The sequence below is a fragment of the Hypanus sabinus genome, chromosome 7, assembly GCF_030144855.1.
Source record: "Hypanus sabinus isolate sHypSab1 chromosome 7, sHypSab1.hap1, whole genome shotgun sequence".
Classification (NCBI taxonomy): domain Eukaryota; kingdom Metazoa; phylum Chordata; class Chondrichthyes; order Myliobatiformes; family Dasyatidae; genus Hypanus; species Hypanus sabinus.
Genome location: NC_082712.1, coordinates 41,922,054 through 41,938,025, shown reverse-complemented (window position 1 = coordinate 41,938,025; position 15,972 = coordinate 41,922,054). Strand labels below are relative to the sequence as shown.

The 15,972-nt window shown below is 41.0% G+C and overlaps 1 long non-coding RNA gene across 2 annotated transcripts in view; it reads left to right on the top strand.

The window, feature by feature from the left end:
• Positions 1–222: 222 nt before the first annotated feature.
• LOC132396315 (uncharacterized) overlaps positions 223–15,972 on the top strand; it is a 118,852-nt gene continuing 103,102 nt past the window's right edge. For both annotated transcript variants that reach the window (XR_009512947.1, XR_009512946.1), the window contains exon 1: positions 223–362. This is a non-coding gene — a long non-coding RNA (uncharacterized LOC132396315). The remainder of the gene's footprint in view (positions 363–15,972) is intronic.

Genomic DNA, 15,972 nt, shown 5'->3' with positions numbered 1-15,972 from the left:
CAGCATTTTGTGTGTGTTGCTTGGATTTCTAGCATCTGCAGGTCTTCTCTTGTTTGTGAGGGATCTGTGATAGTTTATTAAAGAATGAGAAACTTATGCAGAAGCTCTGAGAGTCAGTGCAAAGTGCTGCTGTCTGACCCTGTACATCATTCTGGAATTCTTTTTGCCAAAACTGGGGATTCCTTTGATCTTCACTCTGAGATTCTCCACTTTTTTTTTACAGTGGGGAGACTGCAGACAGATTCCAGCACCTCCTTCCTATATACTGTCAGGAGTTTTCGAAAGAGATGTCTTATTCTGAGAGGATTCGGAAAGCTCAACAATTCTCATATGGTTGGGATCTTAAAACAGTGAAATTTTGGGTGAGTTTGACAGTTTCCTTCTGTTAGTTGGCTTTAAAATAGAAATGCAAAACAGCATATATATGTAAAATAAAATTTGCCGACTTGACAGTACCATAAATGTATTCTTAATATGTGCTCTTCATCCTATCCCTTCATCCTATCCCTTCTGACGCAACGTGTTAAGGAAGAGATTTATACAAAATTTAATGCACACTGTAAGCATCAAAGGTCCCAGCACAGATCCCTGTGGATCACTGGTCACAGAGACCACAGTCCTTCATCTTCCACCTCCTATTACCAAACCACTCTGGATTCAATTTGCCAACTTTCCTTGGATCCCATGGTCTCTAATCTTTTGAATATTTTTTTTCTAATTTAGGGTAGCAAGGAAATATAGGTTTAATAACACAAATTTGAATAGTTTAGTTTGCTTTTGCTTGGTTAAGAACATATGGTAAATAGAAGTGGAGTAGGCTATTTGATTCTTTGGGACTAGTCTGCCCTTTGCCTCCACTCCTTCGTTTCTCTTGGTTCCCTATATCCCCAGAGTCTATTGAACTGAATACTTAGGTAACCCTTCAAGTTAGAAAAGTCCAAAGTTTTAGTGAGGGTTTTTTTTCTTCATGTCAGTCCCAATTGGTCTTCTGGTTTGACTATAACACCTAGTCCTAGACTTCGCAGCCAAGGAGAGCATCATCTCTATGTCCAGTGTGTTGAAGTCTGTGAGAATTTCTAATTTTCAATGACATCTTCTCTCATTGTTCTAAACTTGTGCTCTATAGAGTCTAGATCTATGCTCAATTTTTCAACCTGTGGCAAACATGCCACCCTGGAAACAGAATCTTTGCTGCACACCTACTTTAGGCCAGCAGGCCAAAACTTAGAGTGTCATCTCAGTAGGTCCCCACAGATTGCAGTTAAACTCCTGTAATCAAATCCTTCTGTAATAAAGGCTAACAATATTGTTTGACTTCCTAATTGCTTGCTTTACCTGCATGTGGCTTTAATGACTCATGTATCATACCCATACCCTTTTCAACAACCAACCTTTCCTGCTCTGCCAACTTTTAAAAAGTATTCTCTTCTGTTTTGTGCATTAAAGTAGATATCAGTTCAATATTTTATAAGTCATATTGCATCTGTCATATTCTTGTCCATTCACTCTGCTCATATAATCACCATGAGATTCATTTACAAACACCTCCCTTCACACAATCCAAAGACAAAGTTGGAGTCCAGTGTATTGTCTTATACAGAAGCACATGTATGCACTGGTGCAATGAAAAATGTCAGACGCAGACGGTGTCAGATAAACTACATTCTCAATAAAAAATTAACTAAATTATCAGTTATACAAAATTATACAAGAAAGAACACAAATGAGAACAAAGAAGGTCTATTTTAGTCTAAAGTGGTGACAGTGTTGCTATACTGAGTTAGTGATTTTTTAGTTTAAAGACAAATGGTGAAAGGGAAGTAGCTGTCCTTGAACCTGGTGGTATGGGACTTAAGGCTTCAGTATCTCCTGTGCAATGGTAGCTGTGAGAAGGTGGTACGGCCTGGATGTTGAGGATCTTTGACAATCTATGTTGTCTTCTTGATGCAGCACCTCTTGTAGACACTACTGATGGTGGGAAGGGATGTGCCTGCGAGGTAATGGGCTGAGTCCACAACTCCCTGCACACTGTTAGGGCGTCATCAGCATTCTGAAATAATCCAAACTGTTGATATAGATTGTGAATAGCTGGACACTAAGTACCATTCATGCAGGACCCCAGAAGTTGGAGACTGCCGTACCGAGAATTGTTCCACTTTGCTTTCTGTCCATTGGTGATTTTCATCCAGGTCAGTGTATAACCCACAACTCCACGTGCTCTGTTCTCATTGACCAATGTGCAGTAGGATCTTATCATCATCATCGTCATTATGTCCTGTGCCATATGACGCTGGCAATCATGATCTTGACCATGACCATGATTGTTCTTGGCAAATTTTTTGTGGGTTTGCCATTACCTTCCTCTGGACAGTGTCTTTATAATACTCTTGTCAATACTCTTCAGAGATTGTCTGCCTGGCATCAGTGGTCATATAACTTGTGATATGCACCAGCTGTTCATATGACCACCCACCATCTGCTCCCATGGCTGCATGTGACTGATCGAGGCCCAAGGTAGGTGCTACACTTTGCCCAAGAGTGACCTGCAGACTAGCAGAGGGAAGGAGTGCCTTACACCTCCTTTGGTAGAGACACCCCACCACCCTACCTTATCATTAGCATTCTGAAACTCCAAATACACTGCATCTATTGGTTTGACATTTTGGGCCAAGGGCCTTCATCTGGATCTTAGTCTGAATCATCAAATCTTTATTTCTTTATGTAAATGCTGTCTGACCTGCTGAGTTCGTCCAGCATATTGTGTGTGTTACACCTGCAAAAAAGCTTACACTTACTGTTCATCCTTATGAGCTCCAGTGGATTTTTGGCCATTCATAATATTGCCGAATATTGTTGGTGAATTGACCTTGGTTCTAGTTTGTGCCAGATGAAAGATAAGCAAGTCAGGTGCACTTTTTAAGAACAAGTTTAGAGTTAAAAGTGATGTGCATGGGGTCTTGGCAGGAAATGAGCTGAGTCAGCATTGGAGTCAGGAGATGTGGCAGAAATTGATGATCTTATTCATAGCACATATATAAGGTTGAAAAGTTGTCTCTGAGGTAAGATACGAAATGAAATTTGCAAACACTCCTGTAATGAAAATTTATTTGTCTTCAGCATGAACCCCATTTCAATATCCATGGTTGTTGTCTGACCTGCTAAGTACTTCTAGCATTTGTTTTAATTTAAGTTTTTAGCATTTCAATATTCTCATTTTGCAAGTAATCCTTTAAGTTCCATCAGGAAGAGGGATGGAGATGGCTCGGGAATGGAGTTTGTGAATGGGAATAAATATCAACAGGACAATTTAGCCTCTAGCTCCTGCATGAAACCCACAGATGACTTTACCCATCCATGAAGCAGTTCAGAGCCAGCAGTGGAATGGGAAGTTAGACAAACATATGAACATATGAATTAGGCTGCCTGTTAGGAGTTGAATCTCAAAGTTGTAGAATGTATAAGTACTTTGATACTACATGTACTTTGAACTTTGATTAGGAGCAAGAATTATTCACTAAGTATGATCCACGACTGAATAAGATTGTTTCTGATCTGACTGTGATCTCAACTTAGTATTCCCACCTACCAGCTGTAATATCCTTGCTTGTGAAGATTTTATCTCCTCTTGGCTTGAAATTATTGAAAATCTCTGCTTCCATTGTCATTTGATAAAGAGAATTCCAAAGGCAATTGATACACTAAGACAAAGAAACTTTGACTCATCTGTAACTTAAATAGGAGACCCCTAGTTTGAAAATAGTGACCCCTCCTTCCAGATTCTTCACAAGAAGAAACTATCTCTCCATATCCACACTGACAAGTCCCTTCAGGATCTTGTATTTCCTGCAAGTCACCTGTTACTCTTCAACAGATACAGGACTAGCCTGCCCAACTTTTCCTCATAATTCAGCCTGCCAATTCCAACTGAACCACTCATTGCCTCCAGCACTGGTGACTGTGGCTGCAATGCACCATCTACTGACAATAATCCAGTAACTCAACCTCTGGTATCATGGTTGAGTTCCTGAATTAGCAGCCAGAGTTCTGTACTGTTGTTCCAGGGTGAGTTCAAATTCAAGTGAAATTAGATTCAAGGAATCAAATAAAGCTAGAGTTGAAACTGGTCTAAGTAATGGTAACTATCAAAGTGCTGAAACGTCATAAATATCCTTCAGGAAGGAAATGTTTTAAAATTACCTTTTTGTACCCAAACTCTCCAAGAAGTTGCTGGTGCCCTAGATATAATACTGATCTCTGCTGCTGAGCCTACAAGGTTTACAAGTTCTCTCCATGCTCCAATTTCTTCCAACATCCCAAAGATGTTTGGGTTTGTAGGTTAACATCCTGCTCTATCTTGACTCTGGTATAGATGGACTTTTGAATTGCTGGGAATATGGGGAATATAGGTTACATGGAAAAGTAATGGGAAAAAGGACTGTTCTGTGAGCAAGCATAGATCTGATAGGCCAAATGGCCTCCTTCGCTGTAGAATGGAAATATGGAAGGTGGATTGACTCTTAGCTGCTTCCTCAGTTTAATGCAAATAGGAATGTTTATTAAATGCTGCCCTTCCCAGCACCGCCCACATCGTCCCCTAGGTTACTACAACATCACTTCCTGAATTCATAACCTTTGCCAATAAGAAAGGCAGGACAGCAGGTGCATAGGATCCCCACCATCTATAGTTGCCCACTGAGTCATACACCATCTCGATTGGGAAATATATTCAGTGGTACACCTTTATTAGGTACACCTACACACCTGCTTGTTAATGCAAATATCTAATCAACCAATAATGAGGCAGCAACTCAATGCATAAAAGCATGCAGATGTGGTCATGAGGTTCAGTTGTTGTTCAGACCAAACATCAGAATGGGGAATGATTGTTGGTCCCAGATGTAAAGTGTGAGCATTTCAGAAACTGCTGATCTTCTGGGATTTTCACACACAACGGTCTCTAGAGTTTACAGAGAATGGAGAGAGAAATAAAAAATCCAGTGAGCAGCAGTTCTGTGAGCAAAAATGCTTGTCAATGAGAGATCAGAGGGGAATGGCCAGACTAGTTCAAATTGACAGGAAGGTGACAGTAACTGAAATAACTGTGTTTTACAACAGTAGTGTGCAGAAGAGCAGCTCTGATTGTACAATATGTCAAACCTTGAAGTGGATGTGCTACAGTAGCAGAGATGGCGAACAATCACTCAATGGCCATGTTTTTAGGTACAAGAGTGTATATTGTCAGTCCTTCGTGGTCACTGGATAGGGGGTATCGGACAGTGCGGGGAGAGGCCGGGGGAATGATGAGGAAATTTCAGCTGACCACACACTGGAAGTATCTTCACACAGGTGAAGGAAAATTAAAAGCAAAATGATAGGAATAAAGAAATTTAAATAAAATGTTTTTTTTAACTTATAGAAAAATGATAATGACACTTAATTAAATTAAATAAAGCAATTATTGTGTGAATGGGAACATTTAGATGAAACAATTTCCTCGAGTTTGCAGTCATGGAATTCTCAAAAGTACTTTTATCCTTAGCATCCAGGGAGATTAGGCCTAGGAAGAACATTGCCAGAACAGTCTAATCACAGCCTTCTGTGTTAAATCTGCTCTGTCTCGTTCTCATCTCCCATAGGGTGGGGTACAAGTTTTAGCGACGGATCTGGAGCTTTGCATTCTGATGAAATTTCACACAGGAGGCTGATCAGACGAAATAACTATCATATAATCAGTGAGAATGAACAAGATGACATTGCCCGTTTAAGAACAGTGCTCCCTCTCTGCTTATATTAATCCTACAGTGACAACCAGCAGCTGCTGTTGCCAGGCTTTGAAATGTCAGCTCCTGTTCTAAAAGCGGCTTCTAGTAGAATGAACAGCTGTAAAGAATGACCACCATTAATCTTTGATGGTTGTATGATGCGTAAAAATCATTACTTTAAATGGCTATCCATTTTCTTATAAAAACTAGGTAGACATTGTAAAGTATTTATGATATCCACTTACTGTCATGGATAGTTAACAGGGATTAAATAAGAAAATCAGGCTGAATTGAACAATGCATAGCATCAATTCTCAAAGCTACATGCAGCTGGAAATAATGCTTTATTTTTAATTTTTATTTATGCAGCTCTGCATTATTCTGATCATCAGTAAGAATATTTTGTTCATTCAGGTATATACAGTAGATGTGTTGGTAAGTCAATATTTATTGTCATCCCTCATTATTCCTTCAACTGAGAGGTTTGCTGAGAGTCACAAACAGGGCAAACCAGTTAAAGATGGCAGACTTGCTTCCTGAAAGGATGTTACTTATGCATATAACTTTTATGATCAAGTAGTTTAATGAACACAATCACTAAGATTATCTTTTAGATTTTATGCAATTACTTGAATGATGCTGGGATTTAGTTCCCAGTGAACACTCCAGAGCTCTCGGTACCAGACCAGTAACATAACTACGATGCTACCAGGATAACAATTCCTGCACTGACTTTTGATTTTTTCTTTGAAATATGATGCTTGCTTTTCCCCTGAATTCTTCCTCACATATATTTATTTCAAGCAGTGATGTTTTTTAAATGTTCAAATATGTGTTGTGATACTGTGCTTCATCTTTGTTCAGAGGATGTTTAAAAGGTAGAAAGATACAGGAGGCCTTAGAGATGGTTCAGTGATTTTGTGTGAATCCTCAAAATAATGAGATAGATAGATCTGAGGACCTTTCGTTATAGAGAAGAAATACTATTCTTCTGTTTCTTATGCAGAATTGTAAGTGTCAGCTTCTCACTGGTTCAGAGTATGGGTTAGAGCCAGGAACTGTAAACAGCAGTAGGTGAGCTCAGATCATTTACATCTATCAATTTTGCACTTAATGTAAAACGCATGACTTGCTGCCTTCTCATGCCCTTGCACATCACCAGAAAATCTTATCCATCATTACTGCGTTTGGAGACTGATTAAAGAGCACTCAGGTCTTCTTCCTTTCTTTCTGCCATGCCTTCAAGCCCAGTTCTGAAGTTTCTGACAGTTCCTATGTTTCACCAGAGATACAGTACCTGTCATTCAATTTTCTATTTGGGTATTTTGAAGATGGATTCACACAGAAATAAAAATATAAAATACTGCAAAGGTTGAGCAGATCAGTGTCTGTGGAGTGCTTCAGGATTGTAACATTTCTTCAGAATTGTTGGAGAGAAGCAGAATTTCTTCGAGGTAACCATTGCAGAAAGAGAAATGGCACTGAATTAAACTGTATCTAAAAAAAGCATGACTCCATTATTGAATATCATACAGAACAGAAAGGGGGTACTTGGACCGTCCTGTTTTTCTAACACCTTGAAAGAGCTGTTCAATCAATTTGCATAGGCCAGCTATTTCTCTATGACTTGCTGAAGTGATTCTCTTCAAGTATACTTCTAATGGTCTTTTAAAACCTAGATTCATCAATCTCCCATAGTGTGTTCCTGATCTTTATGAATGTTCATGTAAAGAAGTTTCTTCACACTTACCCTCTAAGATTTTTACCAACTATTATGGAAAACACAAAAATATAGGGCAGCACTTTCTGGCCTGTACTGATCATTGTGAAAATGCTGGCCCCTTATTAAGGAGGTAATGTCAGAATACTTGCTGAATTTCTGAGGAGAAGATAAACAGGCCAGATAAAAGAGAACACATAGATGTATTGTATTTGGATTTTCAGAAGATGCTTGATGAGGGGAAAGACTGTGTGTAGTCAGACTGTCAGGAAGCACAGGCAAATGATAGGATACAATTGAAGTCAGTAGGGTGAATATCAGTGCATTTGGGATGCAGAATCAAAAAGGGCAATAAATACAGTATCAAAGTGTTATATCTCAATGTACGAAGTATAAGAAATAAGGTGGATGATCTTGTTGCACTATTACAAATTGTCAGGCATGATGTTGTGGCCATCACTGAATCGTGGCTGAAGGATGGTTGGGAGCTGAATGTCCAAGGTTACATGTAGTATCAGAGGTACAGGAAGGTAGGCAGAGGGGGTGGCATGGCTCTGCTGGTAAATCAGTAGAAATATGTGACATAGGATCAGAAGATGTGGAATCTTTGTGGGTTGAGTTAAGAAACTGCAAGGGTAAAAGGACCCTGATGGTAATTATATACAGGCCTCCCAACAGTAGCTGGGATGTAGACCACAGATTACAATGGGAAATAGAAAAGTTGTGTCAAAAGGGCAATTTTGTAATAGTCATGGGAGATTTCAACATGCATGTTGATGGGAAAATCAGGTTGGTAATGGATCTCAAGGGCATGAATTTGTTGAATGTCTACAAGATGGCTTTTTAGAGCAATTTTTCGTTGAGCCTACTAGGGGATCAGCTATATTGGACTGGGTGTTATTTGATGAATTGGAGGTGATTAGGGAGCTTAAGGTAAAAGAACCCTCGTAAGACAGTGATCATAATATGATTGAGTTCAACTTGAAATTTGATAGGGAGGAAGTAAAGTCTGATGTAGCAGTTTTTCAGTGGAATAAAGGAAATTGGTATCAGAGAGGAGTTAGCCAAAGTAAATTGGAAGGAGCTACTGGCAGGGATGACAGCAGAGCAGCAATAGTGTGAATTTCTGGGGAAAGTGAGGAAGGTGCAGAATAGATGTATTCCAAAACAAAGAAATGCTCAAATGGCAAAATAGTACAAACATGGCTGAGACGGGAAGTCAAAGGTGTTGTACAAGCAAAAGAGAGGGCGTACAACAAAATAAAAATTAGTGGGAAGACAGAGGATTGGGAAGCTTTCAAAAACCTTCAGAGAGCTACTAAAAGAATCATTAAGAGGGAAAAGATGAAATATGAAAGCCAGCTAGCAAACAATATCAAAGTGCATAGTAAAAGCTTTCTCAAATATGTAAAAAAAACAAAAGAGAGATGAGAGCAGATATAGGACTGGTAGAAAATGAGGCCGGAGGATTAATAATGGGGGACAAGGAGATGACAGATGAACTAATTGAGTATTTTGCAATAGTCTTCACTGTGGAAGACAACAGCAGTGTGCCAGCTGTTGAAGGGTGAGAGGAAAGAGAAGAGTGCTCAAAAAGCTGAAAGACCTAAGTCACCTGGACCTGATGAACTGTACCCTTGGGTTCTGAAAGAGGTACCAGTAGAGATGGTGGAGGCATTAGTAATGATCTTTAAAAATTTAAAAGACTAGAAAATTACAACTGTCACTCCACTCTTTCAGAAAGGAGGAAGGCCGCAGTGGGGAAACTATAGACCAGTTAGCCTGATCTCAGTGGTTGCGAAGATATTGGAGTCAATTGTTAAGGATGAGCTTATGGAGTACTTGGTGACACAGGACAAGTTAGGACAAAGTCAGCATGGTTTCCTTAAAGAAAAATCCTGCCTGATGAACCAGTTGGAATTCTTTGAGGAGATTACAAGTAGCATAGATAAAGGAGGTGCAATGGATGTTGTATATTTGGACTTTCAGAAGGCTTTTGGCAAGGTGTCATGCATGAGGCTGCTTACCAAGTTAAGAGCCCTTGGCATTGCAGGGAAGTTATTGGCATGGTTAGAGCATTGGCTGATTGGTAGGAGGCAGTGAGTAGGAATAAAAGGATCCTTTTCTGATTGGCTGCCAGCGACTAGTCGTATTCTGCGGAGATCAGTGTTGGGACTGCTTCTTTTAATGCTGTATATCAACAATTTAGATAATGGAATAGATGGCTTTGTTGTCAAGTTTGCAGATGATACGAAGATTGGAGGGGCAGGTAGTGTTGAGGAAACAGGCAGGTTGCAGAAGGGCTTAGAGAAATTAGGACAATGGGCAAGAGAATGGCAAATGAAATACAATGTTGGTTAATGCATGGTCATGCACTTTGGTAGCAGGAGTAAATGTGCAGACTATTATCTAAATATGGAGAAAAATCCAAAAATCTGAGATGCGAGTCCTTGTGCAAAATACCCTAAAAGTTAACTTGCATGTAGAGTTAGTGGTGAGGAAGGCAAAGGCAATGTTAGCATTCACTTCAAGAGGTCTAGAATAGAAAAGCAAGGATGAGACCCTGGGCTTTATAAGGCACTGGTGAGGCCTCACCTTGCATGCTGTAAAGAGTTTTTGGCTCCACATCTAAGAAAAGATGTGCTGGCATTGGAGAGGGTTCAGAGGAGGTTCGCAAGGGCGATTCCGGGAATGAAAGGGTTATCATACGAGGAACACTTGATGGCTCTGGGTCTGTACTCAGTGGAATTTAGAAGAATGGGGGGGGGGGGGGAGAATCTCATTGAAACCTTCCAAATCTTGAAAGGCTCAGACATGGTAAGTGTGGAAAGGATGTTTCCCATGGCTGGGGAGCCTAGGAGAAGAAGGCATAACCTCAGGAAAGAGGGGCATCCATTTAAAACAGGGATTCTGAGAAATTTCTTTAGCCAGAGGGCGGTGAATTTGTGGAATTTATTATCACAGGCAACTGTGGAGGCCAGGTCATTGGTTGTATTTAAAGCAGAGCTTGATAGGTCCTTGATTGGCCTATGGGGAGAAGACCAGGAAGTGGGGCTGAGGAGGGGATAAAAAAGGACCAGTCATGATGGAATGGCAGAGAAGAGTTGATGGGCCAAGTGGCCTAATTCTGCTCCTGTCTTATGGTCTTATGGAGGTGCCATGTAAAAGGTTTAGTCAGGAATCTGCAGCCAAAACAGTTTTCCTTATTTTATCCTTCAAAACCTTTTTAAAAATTTGAACATCTGCACATACGTAGACATACCATAACCATCTGATTTGCACAAGGATCATTTTCTTTGCCATCTTGAAAGTTTACCAATTAATGACTTGTGAAGATTCTGCTGAACCAGCACATCTGTTTCCTCCAATGAGATAACAGTCGAGGCCTGGATCCTAGAACTTTCAAAGTTTACTGATAGTGATGCTGAGAGTAGTTAATTTATCAGAGAAACTAGCTGATGTTTGAAAAGGCCAGGTTCAACCAAATTTCAAAATTCAAATTTATTATCAAAGCTTGTATGCCATATACAACCTTGAGATTCATCTTCTTGCAGGCACTCTCAAAGCAAAGAAATACAACAGATTTCACTATAAAATGCACTCAAAACAAGACCATCACATATCAATTGCAAAAGAATACAAATTGTGCAAGTAATTGTTCTAAAAAGTGAACAAAACCACATGAAAACTGAACTGCAGAGATCCTGAAAGTGAGTCCACAGATGCAGAGATGGTTCTGTGCTGAGGTGAGTGAAACCTGTCCAAGAGCTCAATGGCTTCAGGGCAACAGCTGCTCCCGAACCTGACAGCATGGACCCAGGACTCCTGCACCTCCCGCAAAGGTTGTTTCTTTGAATAGCTTACAGATCTGAAGGATTAATATATGGCATGGGAGTTCATTGATGTGCAAATCAGGAAAGGATGGGGAAAATATATGAAATTTCCATCCATTGGTCCATAAAACCATAATAAAAGTGGCTTGAGTGGGATTAATGCTAGAAATGATGGCAACTGCTAGGAGATAGGCATGTAGCACATGTTCCCCTGTACAATACAATACAATTTCCATGAAAAGTAAATAGAATATGAAAGCTGGCTTCTTATGTGGATTACAAAGTCTCTGGTTTCTGTTAGGCACAAATTAGTTGGTAACTTCAGACACAACTAGCAGACTCTCTGGCACTGATTACCCTTGCATGTGTGAAGAATGCTGCTTTTCTTTCCAATTCTAATGCATTTTCTGTATCTGTGTCAATAAGTGAATTTCTTATTCTACCTTGACCTGTTCTTGTATAAACATCTACTCCCTAGAAGCAGTACTCAAGCTGAAAACATTCGGCAGGTCAGCTGGTATTTGTGGGGGAAGAGAAACGCAGTCAACAAGCTTTCTGAATATTTACATTTGTTAATGATTTTATTTTAGTTTCCAAAATCCGCAGCATTTTGCTTTTGTGATTCACCAGGGTCTATGGTTAGAGACACACAGCTGACTGTTCAGTGTGAAACGGTGTGTGGTGCCCTGTGGATAATGCCTTATTATCTACATCTCTACAGCAGCTAGACTGTAAAAGCTTGCAGAAATTAAGTGGACAAATATAAAAAATCAGAAGTACCACTCATTCATGTGATGCAGTGAATATAGGCTCAGTATACTATATAAATATTGATTGTCATTTTAACTTCTATATATTCATATATAATTAAGTATATATTACATGTGTTTTATGATATATCTTATAATTATATTAAATATTATGTAATTATAACACATATGCAATATACACTCAGTGGCCACATTATTAGGTACAACCTATACAACTGCTCGTTAATGCAAATATCTAACCAGCCAATTATATGGCAGCACATCAGTGCATAAAAATATAACAACATGGTCTACAGGTTCAATTGTTGTTCAGAACAAACATCAGTATTGGGAAGAAATGTGATTTAAGTGACTTTGACCATTTAATGATTGTTGTTGGAGTGGTTTGAGTATCTCAGAAATTGTTAAGCTTCTGGGATTTTCATGCACAACAGATTTTAGAGTTTACAGTGAGTGGAATGAAACATGAAAAAACCCCAGTAAGCAGCAGTTTCATGGGTGAAAATGCCTTGTCAATGAGAGAGGTCAGAGGGGAATAGCCAGACTGGTTCAAGGTGGCGCAGCACACGGCAGCAACGGCCTTTCGGGTCTGCTGATACTTTAATTTAGTTTTTAAATTTAATGTTAAGACACAATTAGGGTCTAGGGCAATGGATAACAGAGCGACTATCTACCATCGCCAGTTACTGCTACAATACAGAGTTTGCCTGAAAACAAACCTTCATGAAAATCTGCTGGTTAGATTGCGCGACCTCGGCTTGCTGAGGGAATCGGGCCTGCAGTCCTCGGAGTTGCCTGATGCCCTTGGCTGGAGTTGGGGACGTTGTAAGCGGTGTGTCAGGAAGTGGAAGCGAGGCAAGCGGGCAGGAGTCCATGCCAGGAAAAAAGTAAGCCCTAGCCGGCCAACTCTCCCGTCCATTCTGCTCTCCAGTGTCGGCTTGCTGAGGGAATCGGGCCTGCAGTCCTCGGAGTCGCCTGTTGCTGGTGGCCGGAGGTGAGGACGTTGTAAGCGGTGTGCGAGGAAGCGGAAGCGAGGCGAGCGGGCAGGAGTCCATGCCAGGAAAAATGTAAGCCCTAGCCGGCCAACTCTCCCGTCCATTCTGCTCTCCAGTGTCGGCTTGCTGAGGGAATCAGGCCTGCAGTCCTCGGAGTTGCCTGTTGCTGGTGGCCGGAGGTGAGGACGTTGTAAGCGGTGTGCGAGGAAGCGGAAGCGAGGCGAGCGGGCAGGAGTCTGTGCCAGGAAAAAGCAAGCCCTAGCCGGCCAGCTCTCCTGTCCATTCTGCTGTCTGATGGACATTAAATTGGACTACATGTGTGGCAACGAAATACTCGGTGGGAGTACAGAAATGGACGGAATCTAGGATACTGCCATTCAGCTGATTATTTATGTAACAGATTTTCCCCCAAGCCATCGGACTACCAACCTACTGACCTCTGCTGTGCCTGTTGTCTTGTTTATTATTTATTGTAATGCCTGCACTGTTCTGTGTTACTTTATGCAGTCCTGGGTAGGCCTGTAGTCTAGTTTTTGTGTTGGTTTACGTAGTTCAGTGTAGTTCATGTGGCACCATGGTCATGGAAAACGTTGTCTCGTTTTTACTGTGTACTATACCAGCAGTTATGGTCGAAATGACAATAAAAAGTGACTTGACTTGCATGTAGGTGACAGTAACTCTAATAACCATGCGTTACAACAGTGTTGTGCAGAAGAGAGCCTCTGAAAGCACACGCATTGAACTTGAAGTGGATGGACTACAGCAGCAGAAGACTATTAACATACACTCAGTGACCTCATTATTAGGTACAGGAGGAACCTGATAAAGTGGCCACTGTGTGTAGCATACTTTATGGAATGTTTCTTATAATTATTTTACTGCCCAAATAACAGTGCAGTATTAAAACTCTTAGGAAACATCTAACCCACAACGACTCTGAAACTGCTTGGATATCCTGGATGATTCTCACTATTGCTTTGGCAGGTTCCTGAACTACTGGAAAGCTGGCATGTGATCATTGTTTCCATTCATCCTTATGAAGCTTGGATCTTAGAGTCGGAGTGTCACACATCACAGAACCAGGATCTCTGGCTCCAGTTCACCAGGTCGGCACCCGGGTACCTACCTAGATGTGGATCCAGAACTGGCTTGTCCACAGAAAGCAAAGAGTGGTTGTAGATGGGTCATATTCTACATGGAGGTCAATCACCAGTGGTGTGCCTCAGGGATCTGTTCTGGGACCCCTACTCTTTGTGATTTTTATAAATGACCTGGATGAGGAAGTGGAGGGATGGGTTAGTAAGTTTGTTGATGACACAAAGGTTGGGGGTATCGTGGACAGTGTGGAGGGCTGTCGGCTGTCAGAGGTTACAGCGGGACATTGATAGGATGCAAAACTGGGCTGAGAAGTGGCAAATGGACTTCAACCCAGAAAAATATGAGGTGGTTCATTTTGGTAGATCAAATATTTTGGCAGAAAATAGCATTAATGGTAAGACTCTTGGCAGTGGTGAGGATCAGAGGGATCTTGGGGACTGAGTCCATAGGACACTCAAAGCTGCTATGCAGGTTGACTCTGTGGTTAAGAAGGCGTACGGTGCATTGGCCTTCATCAACTATGGAACTGAGTTTAAGAGCCAAGAGGTGATGTTGCCTGATCAGACCCCACTTGGAGTACTGTGCTCAATTCTGGTCACCTCACTACAGGAAGGTCATGGAAACTGTAGAAAGGGTGCAGAGGAGATTTACAAGGATGTTGCCTGGATTGGGGAGCATGCCTTATGAGAATAGGTTGAGTGAACCCAGCCTTTTCTCCTTGGAGCAACGGAGGATGAGAGGTGACCTGATAGAGGTGTACAGGATAATGAGAGGCATTGATCTTGTGGATAGACAGAGGCTTTTTCCTAGGGCTGAAGTGGCTAGCACGAGAGGGCATAGTTTTAAGGTGATTGGAAGTAGGTACGGAGGAGATGTCAGGGGTAAGTTTTTTTATGCAGAGAGTGGTGAGAGCATGGAATGGGCTGCAGGTAGTGGTGGTGGAGGTAGAAACAATAGGGTCTTTTAAGAGACTCCTGGATAGGTACATGGAGCTTAGAAAAATAGAGGGCTATGTGTAAGCCTAGGTAGTTCTAAGGTAAGGACATGTTCAGCACAGCTTTGTGGGCCGAAGGGTCTGTTTTGTGCTGTAGGTTTTCTATGTTTCTCTATGTTTCTATACTAAGCCCATTTATCATCCTTTGGTCGTAGTGTCCCATACACTGGCCTAAAAGACTGCCGATGCAGAGTGAGCATTCTGAACATTCACTCGAAATAAATCTTACTGAGTTTAGCTTTAAAGGAGTTCTACACCAATGAAATATACTGGCGCATATTCTCCAAAGAGCAGAACGTTGATGGGACTGGGATTTGGATTGAAGATGGGTTAGAAACACTTTATTTCAAAGACTGAGATTGACTAAATTGGAGTCAAACTGGCATTCAAATCTCACAGAAGGCTACAAGGAAAGCTGACACAGGGAATAGAAATACTGTGATGGAGTGAATGTTGAGAGAATAAAATGTGCTTTAGGGACTTCAACCATCTGCTGTAATTTCTAATCTGGGAGGGTCTAGCTCTGGCTTTAAAACCCCTGAAGAGTTTGCATTCTCCAGCAATGACATCTGTCAGCTTCATCAGCACAAAAAATTCACAAAAAATACTAACAAAAGCCAGCAAATACAAATTATCCCCATTCTGAAAGGCTTTCTGGGAAGCACTTGGTCAGTCTGAAGCCATTTTTTCTCTGGCACGAGGCCATGTGTCATAACTACTCAGCGGTTGGCTGTCATTTCATCAAATTAGGAAAAACACTTGGCGATTGGAAAAAGTCTGACAAAGGAGAAGTGGGAAAT